Source organism: Orcinus orca, chromosome 10 (genome assembly GCF_937001465.1).
Source record: "Orcinus orca chromosome 10, mOrcOrc1.1, whole genome shotgun sequence".
NCBI lineage: Eukaryota > Metazoa > Chordata > Mammalia > Artiodactyla > Delphinidae > Orcinus > Orcinus orca.
In genome coordinates, this window is record NC_064568.1 from 14153405 (window position 1) to 14167482 (window position 14078).

Genomic DNA, 14078 nt, shown 5'->3' on the forward strand with positions numbered 1-14078 from the left:
AAGGACTCTCTAGTTTTGAACTCTCATTCACAAAGAAGAGCGACTGTCAGGTGTCTCCTAAAATAGCCACAAGGAGTACTCAGTAAAATAAATATATTTATAAAGATAGTTTAAAATCATATTAAATATGACTATTAGAATAATTTGTTGTATGAAATAAGTTATGGGCATAAATGAGTGGGTTAATGAATGTTATCTATTGTAGTAGTTTGAATTACAAAACTAACACGTGCTATCCACTGTCCTTAACAAAATCACATGTATCCTTTTTTGTTGTTGATTTAAACATGTACACTTGTTTATGTACCATATACTTTATGTTTACAAATAACATTGTACTTTATGTATGTAGGAATAAATGAAGACCAATCAAATGAGAATGAACAGGGAATATTTATACAGAATTTGCTACAGCGGGGGAGTCAGCCACCATCATTTCTTTGGGCACTCAAAGGCAGGCAGGGGAATGGGAGAGCTTTCTAATGGAGAAAATGGAAGGCTTCAGGTATGCCCTGATTGGAGATTGTTGGCATGGGGAAGCTGTAGGTAGGCAAGCTAATTAATATTGGGACATCCTATGTGATTGGTTAGGGGTGCATATTTGGGGTTCTCTGGTTTGTCCTAAGTTGGAAGTGGGACAAAAATTAGGGAAGCTGTCAGTTATTAATCAAATCCTGGCCATGTGGGGCCAACTGTTACAAAGGTTATTGTTTGGCTTCCTGAACTGGTAACTAGAGATATCAGTCTGACTACCTATAAGTCTGATTATAAATAGGTTGGCTATATGTAGCTAGATAATGAGTTGATTTCCTGGATTATTTGTTGTGGATCAGACATCTATCTATCTACCTATCTATCTATGTATCTATCTACCCATCTATCTATCTATCTGGTCTGGCCATTGTCTGTTTCCTTATTCAGTCTCTCCTGGACTTCTCAGTAACTTGATATTTTCATTTAAAGGCAAATCACTGCCAGACCTGGAATCAGTGCATGCATGTTTTTTCATTCTTCATAATAGCTGCATAATATACCACAGTATAAGTAGACAAAAATGTAGTCAGCTGTTTTGAAGGACATCCAGATGGCTTTCAGTGTTTCGTAATTTCAAAAAATTCTGCAGTAAATGTCCTTAACTAAGCATCTTGACTTAATGGTATCATTAGCAATACTGGTCAAATACTTAGAATTTAAATTACTGAGTCAAAGGTTATGTTTATTTGAAATTTTAATACATACAAATGCATCATTTTAAGTTCTTTTAACAAAGCCCCTATAAAGGCCTTCGCTGTTAGAAGCTAAGATCCCTGATGCCCTAGCTTTTGATCTGTAGACATCAATAAAGATTAGATGGTAGATTTTAATTTCAAGGTGGCAAAATACGAATATGTGGCAAGTTCACAGCACCCCATTCCTAAAAGTCACTCCCCTAAAAAAGATAGCTGAAACAAGGGAATTTTGAGCAATCATTGGTAGATAGAAGCTGTGAGCAATCATTGGCAGATAGAAATTGAAAAGGGAAATTGTAGCTCCAAAGATCAAGAGGTATCACTTATTTAGAAGGGATACTGCTACTGTATAGAAAAGTAGAAGAAGTTCCAGAAGAAATTTCCTGGCTCACTGAAACAATCTGATAGTTCAACCTCTGTTAAATGCCTCTTGGAATAGGCAGCTAAGACCTATGTATTTGTTTCCAGGAAAGAGCAGTGAATAAGTGAGTTTACATCAGAGATTCAGGGCAGTACCTGGTTATCTGGCAATAAATGACTGAGAGGAATGAGGAGCATTACAGATAACCAGCTGTTCGGTCAGGGTCTAGTTCTATGCCATACCCATTATCACTAATAAATGGCAGAAGTTAAGGCCATGGCTGGAGCTGGTTAGTTGTACAAAGAATAAAAGAGATAGCCTAATAGGAATTCTCAACTACTAAGATGAATACACAATTCCTTCTCAACACTTGCAGAAAGCTTACACCACTGAAGTGGAAGAGCAAACAACACTGGCATAAACTTACACATATGGAAACAAAAGCAAGATAACAAGATTTTGAAAAATTAAATATAATGTTTTAAGAGTGATACTATATTTTATTCAATTGTAAGACTAGGTGGATATAACAAAGAACTAACTAGAGTCATCAAAATAAAAAAAATAAAATTGTAGAGATAGATAAGCTAATGTGCAAAATGGGCATGGCTGTAGAATGACTGAGAAAGCTGGAAAATAAAGGGGGAGATAAATCATGAAAAAGTTAAGAGACTTAGAAAATAGGTTCAGGTGATTAAAAACAAACATCTAAATGGAGCTTCAAAAGAATAATATCTACTACAGAGTAGGCAATAATTAAAGAGATAAAAAAAGGAAATTCTATTCTAAGTAAAGAAAATATGAGATAAAAAAGGGCACACTCAGTGTTGGGCAGGATTTACAAAAACAAAGCAAAGCAAATCAAACAGAAAACAAAACAAAGTAAAAAAAGAACAAAAAAACAAAAAACCTCCAAGTCAATTGGTTCCAATATATATCTGAAATTTCAGAACATTAAGATTGGAATAAAAATCCTAATAGTTTCCAGAGAAAATTGTAAAAGCCAGGACTAGTGACCACAATTAATTTATATAATTTGTTTGCTGGGAGGCTGCCACATCATTTGCTATCCATGATGGTATATTTGTAAGTCACCCTTGAAGGGCTCTTGTATGCATCTCTGCCTCAGTTTCTCTGTACAAGATACGGTTCCATCTCTCTGGCAACCTGTCACTTTCACTCATTCTTAAGTTTCATTTAATCTGCTCTTTTGACCTTTGGCTCAATGCCCTATTTTCTGTCTTATCTTCTTCCAAACAGATTCTTCATGCAAAGACTTACAGTTCACTGATAACTACTTTTCTGAGTTGGCCTTATAAATTGTGTCCTAGAAAACCCTACAGGCATGGCATGGCCTTCCTGAAAATGACCTAGTTCCTGCTTGCAGCCTCCTGGCAGTCTGCTGTCAAGACATTTGTGTACTGAAAACAAAGAAAGAGATTTTAAAATATTCAAAGCACATATTTTAGACCTTAATAATAATCTGTAGTTTTTAAAGCCTTTATGGTGTCTGAACACATTTAAAAACTATTTGTGTTGTGTTTGAACACATTTTTAAAATGTTTGTTATACATTAATACTTTCTCCTTGAATAAATAAAATATTACAGATAAGGCAAAAATCTTTCATTGGCTACCATCCTGAATTTTGGTTCTTTTTCCCATCTTTAAAATTGCCAACCATCTCAGTTTGAGGTGTAGCATTCCAGACCTTATTCTCTATGCAATTTTCTATGTATATCTGTTAAGAAATATAGTATTTTTGATGTGTTTAAAAATATAAATGGTATCCAATTATATATTTTGTCCTTCACTTTGCTTTATTCACTCCAATACTTTCCCATGTGAGTGTGTATAGGTCTTTATCGCTTTTGAAATATATCTTATCCTTTAGTACAGATATATCATTATTTATTTAGTCATTACCTTATTCATGAACATTTAGGTTGTTTCAAAATGTTTGTTTTCATAAACAGTTTTGTAATGTATATCACTAAGCATTGTAATTATTTGTTATTCTAGGATAGATGAGCAGTGAGTGGCAATGTTGGGTCACAGGACCTGCTTGTTTGCATTTTAATAGATATTACTAAATTTCCCTATATTAAGTGACATTTTCATTAGCAGTGGAAGAGAGTATCTATATCCTCAAACTCCCATAGACACAGGTATTATCAAGCTTTTAAATGTGTACCTATTCACTGGGTGAAAAATGAAATTTCGTGGTTTTAATCTCCATTTACTGTTTTCATACATTTTCTTGTGTACCTTACACTACAGGACTGAACTTGAAATCACTAAGGTATGCAGTGATATATATATATATATACACATACACACACACACATACACATACACCCTGAAATTTGAAAGCCATCAACTGTTTCCATATACTTGGAAGAAAATTTAATTTTTTTAATGGAGTTTTCCATCAAGAATCTCTTACCCTTAGCTAAATGAGGGAGAGTTCTTTCCAAAATGAATAACACCTTATATAGTCACCAAAAAATATTTAAATCATAGAGCCATTTTTAAGCATAGTAAAGGCAAATTCAGATATCTGGTCTATGAGTTCCAAAGGTAGTAGTCCACATTCATGTTCTGTCCCATACAATTGCATTCCAGATTATATTTTGTTATATTTGCGTCATTGACAACTCGTGATTTGTTTTCTTTGTTTCTTCTGTTTTTCTTTCCTTCTGTTTCCATTTCTTTCCTTTAAGTGTGTTATTTGAACATATATTTAGGATTCCATCTTGATTTATTTATAGCATTTTTGAGCCTATTGCTTTGAATACTTTTTTGTGGTTGTTCTGGGTATTACAATATGCAAATGTGAATTATTATAGTCTACTGGTGTCATCCTTTAACTACTTCCAGTGGAGTATTTAAAACTTACTTCCATTTAGGTCTTTTACTCTCCCAATTTAAAAAAAAATCTATCTATCTATCTATCTATCTAGTTGTTCCAAGTATTTCCTCTCCATACTTTAACAAAACAGATATTATTTTTTTTATCTCCACCAATGAATATGATCTAAGAGATTCATCAGGATAAGTCTATTATATGCCCTTCTATTATTATTTTACTACTCTATTCTACTATTATTCTATTATTATTACCATTCCATTATTATTTTCTTTCTGAAGTTTATGCCTTCTTCTGCTATCATTCGTTTTATGCCAAAGAGCTTCCTATAGATATGCTTTAAAGGTTTATTTGCAACATATTTTCTTAGTTTTTTTTTTTTTCCCCCCTCTGAGAATGTCTTCATTTTCCATTGAAAACTGTCTTTATTTTCCATTTATTCTTTTTTTTTTTTTTTTTTTTTTTTTTTTGCAGTACGCGGGCCTCTCACTGTTGTGGCCTCTCCCATTGTGGAGCACAGGCTCCGGATGCGCAGGCTCAGTGGCCATGGCTCACGGGCCTAGTCGCTCCGCGGCATGTGGGATCTTCCCAGACTGGGGCACAAACCCGTGTCCCCTGCATCGGCAGGCGGACTCTCCACCACGGCGCCACCAGGGAAGCCCTCCATTTATTCTTGATAGATGGTTTTCCAGGTATAGAATTCACATCTGACAGTTCTTTTCTTCTTGCATAGAAAAATATTATGTGAATTGCTTCTAGTCTCCATAGTTTCAGACGAGAAATCAGCTGTCACTTGATTTGGTATCCCCTTGGTTGCTTGTAAAACTTTTTATTGTCTTTACAATAAACGTAAATTGTTTATATCATTTCAGATGTTTAATTATGATGTGTCTTGGACGGATTCCTTCATGTTTATCTTATTTAGATTTGCTCAGCTTTTGAATCTGTAGGCTTATATATCCCACCAAATGTGGGTAATTTTTAGCCACTATTTATTTGAATAACTTTTCAGCCCCCAGTTCTTTCTCCTCTTTTTCTGGGACTTGAATAATATGAATCTTAGATCTTTTGTTATTGTATCAGTTTCCTAAGGCTCTGTTCTGTCTCTCTGTTTTGCAGTGGGGGGAAGGGAGAGGAGGGGTTTTCTGTTTTTCTCTCTGCTGTTCAGATTGAGTAAATTCCATTGTTCTAAGTTTCTTGGTCTGTCTTCTTTCAACTCCATTTTACTACTGAGTCTATCCAGTGAGTTTTCTATTTTGGTTAGTGTATCTTTCAGTTCTATAATTCCTACTTGGACTATATATTCTTTTGAATAAGTTATATAACAGATATTAGCAAATAATAATGCCCATATTTTGTATTTTTTCACTTGTGTTGGGAATTTTTAATCACTTATTGAAGCTATGTTATGATGGCTGTGTTAAAGTTTCTGTCAAATAGTTACAACATCTGATTCATCTCAATATTAGCAATATATTATCTGATAGTCTTTTCTCATTAAAGCCATGCGTTTCCTGGTCTTGGTATAATGAGTCATTTTTGGGTGTATTTTGGACATTTTACATGTTATGTTAGGAGACTCTTGATATTATTTAAATCTTTTATTCTAGTAGGAAGTCTCTGTTTAAGTTTAGCATGTAGGTTATGGCCTACTTTTCTGGGTTATATTCCAAGGAGAATTTTAATTTTCTGATCTCTTGCAATGCTAATCTGGTCTGCTTTGTTTTTCTAGTTCTATTTTGCATTCCCACTGACTTCTTTCAGGAATCACTTTGGGGATGGATGGTATTTCCATGAGCCATTGGGCGGGGGACACTAGACTCATGATATGGAGAGTGCTTCCTCTGACCTATTCTCTAACCATCCAGTGCCAGAGGGTATTCTATGCTATCTTTGCTGGTGCCTCTGGGGCAGGGTAGCTGGTCTTCCCTTTGCTAATCCTTTGCCCAGAGAAATCAGGCTTTACTTGTTTTTTTAGTTTGTTTCATTTTGTTTTTGTTTTCTTCCTATGCCTGTAGGCAGTTCCAGATCGCAGCAGCACTCTCCAGTGCCCAGTCTAAGACATATGATAGATAAAAAGAAAATCCAAGAAATTTTCTATGGTGTCATACTTCAAGTTTTGAGGTTCCTTGACAGTCCAACTTCTTATTTCCACCATTCAGTCTTTTTTTTATTTGCTGTGAAGTATTTTTCTAGAGCATATAGTTGTATTCAGAGGGGAGGGGTAGAGAAAATTGAATCTATTCCATCTTGTTCCCTGAATTACTTTTTACAATCTGCAGTACACTCTCATGTCTGTCATCTCACTTGTTCCTCCTCAAAGCTCTGTGGGGCTTGCTCTTGTGAAAGTGTGACTCCATGAGGTAAAATTCAAAGGGTTGGGACCAAATGTAAAAGTATATAACTTCTAGATAGCAAAAAGTTAAAAAAAAAAAAAAACAGCTTCTTCTATAAAACAAAACACCCCAAAACTTACTAGCTTAAAAAAATCACCTGTTCAGCTCATGATTCTGTGGGTGAATTGGACGATTCTGATTTTGGCCAAGTTGGCTGATCTCTACTGGACCTACTAATGTGTCTGTGGTCATTCATTAGGTCTGAAATATCTTGAACAGCCTCACTCACATGTCTTGTAGTTGTTGGATGTTGGCTGGTGTCATGGAGATATGAGGTCACATATCTTCTTTTGACAGGCTTTCTCAGTCTTCTTCTCATGGTAGTGGAAGGATTCCAAACAGAACAAGAAAGGGCAGGCCTCAACAAAAAACACTTTTCAAATCTCTGCTTGCTCTATGTTTGCTCTTATCTCATCAGTCAAAGCAAGTCATAAGCCTAAGCTCAGAGTCAGTGCAGGTGGTAACGCCTAAAGAATGCAGACATAAGGAGAGGAAGAATTTGTGGCCATTGAACAATCTACCATGGCCACAATCAAGGTCTGAGCCATAAATATTCTCAAGTTAGCTCCTATTTGCATTACTTTTATAATTTATAATGTCTATTATATCGATTACCTCACTTGTTTTTATGAATATCTCATGTTTGATATGTGGGAAGGCATAATTGTCCTCTCTGATAAAAAATGCCATATGTTTATGGCTAGTCCAAATATAACTTATATGTTGACACTGAAACAAACAGTCACACAAGTAAATGTATAAGTAAAGTCTTGATATGCATTATATTAGGACTTTTTCCAGGTTCACTTAAGTGTTAGCTATAAGACCTGATGTTTTTATTCTTTGTTACCTTCCCAAGCATAATTGGTATCTGCCAGTTATTTTATCCTAGGTTTTGTTGAAAAAGTCCATGTCTATCTTAATCACATTTTCCATGACTTTAAAAATGATGAATATATCCTCTGTGCAGATGGAAAGAATTCTTACTTGTAGTTTATTCTTACATAAGTGAGGCTTAAATTTACTGATCATATTTATTGCTTGGTGCAAAACCATTTTACCATTCACTATATCTTTGTTGAAGGGGCAGTTATAACAAAACAAGCTTATATGTTTAGATTTACCATAATTTATCTGGATGTTAGGAGAATATTGCCTTTGTTATTTTTGTATTGTTATTACTACCTATATTTTATCCTACTAAAAATATATATATATAAAATATATATATATATATATATTTAACTTCTTTATTGGAGTGTAATTGCTTTACAATGGTGTGTTAGTTTCTGCTTTATAACAAAGTGAATCAGCTATATGTATACATACATCCCCATATCTCCTCCCTCTTGTGTCTCCCTCCCACCCCCCATCCCACTCCTCTAGGTGGTCACAAAGCACCGAGCTGATCTCCCTGTGCTATGCGGCTGCTTCCCACTAGCTATCTATTTTACATTTGGTAGTGTATATATGTCCACGCCACTCTCTCACTTCGTCCCAGCTTACCCTTCCCCCTCCCCATGTCCTCAAGTCCATTCTCTACGTCTGCATCTTTATTCCTGTCCTGCCCCTAGGTTCTTCATAACCATTTTCTTTTTTTTTTTAGATTCCATATGTATGTGTTAGCATACGGTATTTGTTTTTCTCTTTCTGACTTACTTCACTCTGTATGACACACTCTAGGTCCATTGACCTCACTACAAATAACTCAATTTTGTTTCTTTTTATGGCTGAGTAATATTCCATTGTATATATGTGCCACATCTTCTTTATCCATTCATCTGTCGAAAAAATATATTTTTAATGTTTTCTATCTTTGGAAATCATTGGTCCCATAACTTCAGTTTTAAAAAGTCACTTCTAGCTTTTCTTTAGAGTGAAGACTGATAGTTTAGCATCCATTATTTCATAAGAATAATTTAGATTTCCTCTTAAACATACCACTCAATAACTGCAGTAACAGAGGTTTATAGTCTCTTTCTGAGGTGTCTCTGAAATCCTTGTGAGTTCTTTCCACAGCTTATCTTCATCAGCTTGTAACTACTCAGATAAGCTTAGCATCATCTGCGAACTTAACATATTCCATTTTGTACTCTTTCTTTTAGATCAATTATGTGAGAATCTGATCTTTATCAAAATGTGAAAAAAGGCTAGACAGAGTGTTTATTCCCAGGTACCCTACTGTAAATGATTCTCCATCCATAAAATTGATAAGCTACCCCTTCTCTTTGTTTTCTTTGTTTGTGTTATGTGGGTGTATATTTCTGAAAATACCTGCCCTCTAACATTCAGTTCTAGAGTAGAGGGAAATAGAGTTTGATAAATGTATGAGAGAGTTTAATACATTGCAAAACGCTTACTAAACTCAGTAGTTGACAGCTATTCCTTTCCGTTTTGTCTAAACATTTATTTTTTCTGTTGGAGCACTCTGGAGAGAAAGGATTTGTACTATTTATCCTTCGAGTAACAATGTGACATGCCCTCCACCCACTCCCTCTCCTGTATACATTATGCTTCCTTAAGTGTGCAATGAACCACTCTACCTTATATATTGCACCAATCTGTTAGGCATGCAAGAGAGAGTTATTGGTCTGAAATTCTAAATCTTTCCACAATGCTTTTTTATGGATGGTGTCAAAACAAAGGCAAATTCAAAATAAATAAAACCACCACTCTCATTTATAATGTTAGGGCTTAAGACAAGCAACAACAGGCACAAATATACCAGTACATTCCAATACACTTTTTCTTAGTCATGTTAGTGACACCACCAGTGTCAGACTAGCAATCCCTCACTGGCTTATTGAAATATAAGATGCAAGAAGCTTTCTCTTATGGTGAGTATCTTAGTTCTCTGAAATCTTTGTTTATGCCAGTGGTTTCCACCTGGGGAGAGAATTTGCCCTTCTTGGGACATACGGCAATGTCTAGAGACATTTTTGGTTTCTACAACTTGGGCATGATGGTGCTACTGTCATCTAATGGATAGGGGTCAGGGATGCCACTAAACATCCCACATTGCACAGGTGATCTCCTTACAACAGATTACCTGGCCCCAAATGTCAATACCAGCAAGAGTGAGAAACAGTGGTTTACATCATCTTCTTTTGCATATGTTTCCTCATTTGGTTGGCAACAGTTGTCCAGTGTAACCAAATGTTCACCATAATCCTGAACACTGATATTTGTTTTAATAACTGTCCTGTTGTGCATATGATGTCACAACATATGAAGAGCATATGTTTTACAACATACCCATATGAACTATAAGATTTCACTTTTGCCTCAATTTTAATCTGGTTATTGATACTTAAACAAGAATTGCTTTGTAGCAAATTATCTTTGGACAACTCCCACAGATTCTTTTTTTCCCACTGACTCCTGGGTTCCCTTGTAATTTAAACACTGTTCATCATACCTAAAAGAACTGCAACACTTAGTAGTAGTGGTATGGATTATCAACCTTCAGGATAAATCTGATTCTGAAATTATCCCCATTAACATATAGTGTTTCATAGCAGGTACTGAACTTGGAATCCACAATCTACAACTTCTTGAGCTGCATAAGTACAGTATAGAAATAGATCCAAACACAACAGCATTGTTTCAAAGCAAATAATTGTTTCCAAGAAAAACTGACCAAAAGTAAAATAATCGAGAGGTAGAAATGATCAGATGTCTCTTAGGTCCAAGGTTTAATTCATTTAGACCAAATTTAATTTCTTTCAAGCTAAGGCATATGAGGAAATGCTAATTTGCGTGAGTTCTTTAGCAGTAATATTCATTAAAACTATTATGGTTCGTTGCAATGTCAAAAGAAACTCTTTTTTTTTCTTTTACAAGCTGATACGTATTAATGAGAAAGTTACTGACCCCCTCTTTCTTCTGTGTGTGACCGACAGAACAAGAATCACTAGGATAAAATCAGCAGTTTCACAGTTCTTGTTCTCTGTCAAAGGGCAACACACTGACGGATCCTTCAAGTTTGATTCATTAGGCAAGTTTTTCATATGTAAGGCTAATAAGCTATGACGTTTAGCTCTCAGTAAATTTAATCACCATGCAATTTATGTGTGCTTATTGACTTTATTTCACTATTCAGGAGGCATATGTGCTTTAAAATATAGTGCCATATGTGCATGGAATCAGAGAATTTTAAAGCTTGAGATCATTTAGTCTCAACCTTGTCATTTCAGAGTAGAAACTGAGGCATATGATGAATGCCAGACTGCGAAATAGTGAGTCAGACTGTGAATTTTAAGTTTCTAGTTCACTGTTAATTCTCTTTGAGCTACCATTTTGCTCCCATTATAAGGCTTCAAAATTAAATTCAAACTTGATTTTATAACATGATTGATTATTCTTTTCTTATCAAGAACATTGAAATAACTATTTTACATTACAAACTATAGTTGGTAACTAAATATTCTCACTAGTAAGTAAGTGGGAGATTTTTAAAATAATGGACTATTTTATACAAATTGTTCTTCAGAGTATCAAAAGTACCTTAGGAGTAATAGCAGTGTTTTACTTTTACATCAGGTCTTCTGTCTGCTATCTTGTAGGCAAAGGAATAATGAACATACTATAGATTAAAAAAAAAATATTACTTACTATTTTGCAACTTGGGCAGATCACTGAGCCTCAGTTTCCTCACCTTGAATAAGAAAAATAAATGATTATCCATGAACCTCATAGACAATGTTCATGAAATAAGGTAAAGTAAATGAGATCACCTTTGTAAACTAAAAAAACAGATTTATATAAGTTAATGTTATCATATTAGTGAAACATTTTTTGTTCAGACCCAAAACCAATGTTTTCATGGCTCTATTCTACTTCTTCTCAGTTTCTTAGTTTTGTTATTTGAACAACTACAAATGATACTTCCTAACTGACATGTATTTTTTAAATACGTTAAAAAATTGACAGCAGTTGATTAAACCTTACAAAAGATTTTTTTTAATAAACTTTATTTTTTAGAGCAGTTTTAGGTTCACAGGAAAATGAAGTGTAAAGTACAGGGAGTTTCTATATCTACCCTGTCCCCACACATGTACAGCATCCCCTACTATCGACATCCATCACCAGAGTGGTATATTTGTTACATTCAATGAACCTACACTGATACATCATTATCATCCAAACTCCATAGTTTACATTATGGTTCACTCCTGATGTTGTACAATCTATGGGATTTTGCAAACGATTAATGATATATACCCACCATCAGGGTATCATGCAGAATAGTTTAAGTACCCTAAAAATCTCTGTGCTTCCTTGCCCCTAATACCTGACAACCAATGATCTTTTTAGCGTCTCTGTAGTTCTGCCCCTCCAAGGTGTCATACAGTTGGAATCATACAGTATGTGGCCCTTTTGGACTGGCTTCTTTTAGTTAGGAATATATATTTATAGTTCTTCCTTGTCTCTTCATGGCTTGATAGCCCATATCTTTTTATCACTGAATAATACTCATTGTCTGGATGTACCACAGTTTATTTATCCATTCACTATCTGAAAGACATCTTGCATGCATCCAGGTTTTGGCAGTTATTAACAAAGCTGCTATAAACACACACGTGGATGGTTTTGTGTAGATAAATGTTTTCAAATCCTTTGAAAATACCAAGAAGTGCAACTGCTAGATTGTATAGTAAGAATATGTTTAGTTCTGTAAGAAAATGTCCATCTTTCAAAGTGACTGTACCATCTTGCATTCCTACGGGCAATGAATGAAAGTTCCTATTTCTTTATAGCCTCACAAGCATTTTGTGTTGGTAGTGTTTGGATTTTGGCCATTCCAATAGATGTGTAGTGGTATCTTGTTTTAATCTGCAATTCCCTGATGACAAATTGTGCAGAACATCTTTTCATAAGCTTATTCATTATGTGTATATCTTCTTTGGTGAGATATCTGTTAAGTTCTTTGGCCCATTTTTAAATCAGGTTGTTTATTGTCTTATTATTGAGTTTTAAGGGCTGTCTGTACATTTTTGAATAACACTACTTTATCAGAAGTGTATTTTGCAAATATTTTCTCCCAGTCTGTGGCTTATCTTTTTATTCTGTTGACATTGTCTTACACAGAGAAGTGTTTAATTTTAATGAGGTCCAGGATATTAATTTAGTGATAAGAGGGACATCCTTGTTCTGTGACTGAAATTAGTGAGAAACCTTCAAGTTACTTAGCATTCAGGATTGTGTTAGCTGTAGGGTTCTTTTGGTAAATATTTTTTATCAAGTTGAGGAAGTTCCCTTCTACACCTTGTTTACTGAAAGATTTTATTATGAATGAGTCCTGGATTTTATCAAATGCTTTTTCTGCATCAATTGAAATGATCATGTGATTTATAAGCCTATTAGTGTGATGGGTTTCATTAATTGATTTTCAAGGTTTGAACCAGACTGGAAAAACTGGGATAAATTCCACTTTGTTGTGGTGAATAATTGTTTTTATACTTCATTGGATTTGATCTTCTAATATTTTGTTGAAGACATTAGCATCTATGTTCATGAAAGATATTGGTCTGTAGTTTTCTTTTCTTGTAATGTCTTTGCCTGCTTTGTGAATCAGGGTACTACTAGCCTCATAGAATGAGTTAGGAAGTATTCCCTCTGCTTCTGACTTCTGGAAGAGTTTCCAGAGATTGGTATAATGTATTCTTTAAGGTAGAATTCACATATGGACCCATCCAGGCCTGGTGCTTTCTATTTTGAAAGGTTGTTAACTATTGGTTCAATTTCTTTAATAGTTATAGGCTTATTCAAATTGTCTATTTCTTCTTGTCTGACTTTTGGCAGTTTGTGTCATTTCAAGGGATTGGTTCACTTCAACTAAATTATCAAATCTGTGGTCATAGGGTTGTTCATATTCCTTTATTATAATTTTAATGTCCATGGGATCTGTAGTCATGTTCCCTGTTTAATTTCTATACTAGTAATTTGTTTTCAAAGTGGGTTTCTTGTAGAAAACATATAATTGGGTTTTTTGTTTGATCTGCTCAGACAATCTCTGTCTTTTAATTAGTGTATTTAGACAATTGACATTTAAAGCGATTATTGACAAACTTGGATTATTATCTATCATATGTTTTCCTGTTTGTTGCCCTTGTTCTTTATTCCTACTTTTGCCTTTAACTCTTTTTCTGTTTTTTGTTTTTTTTTTTCTGTATGTGTGTGTGTGTGAGCCTGTGTGATTTTAATCAATCATTTTATATGATT

General features: G+C 34.6%; 1 long non-coding RNA gene across 1 annotated transcript in view; it reads right to left on the reverse strand.

The window, feature by feature from the left end:
* LOC125965539 (uncharacterized) overlaps positions 1 to 14078 on the reverse strand; it is a 267253-nt gene that overhangs the window by 181057 nt on the left and 72118 nt on the right. The window contains exon 2 of the long non-coding RNA XR_007479547.1: positions 11469 to 11511. This is a non-coding gene — a long non-coding RNA (uncharacterized LOC125965539). The remainder of the gene's footprint in view (positions 1 to 11468; positions 11512 to 14078) is intronic.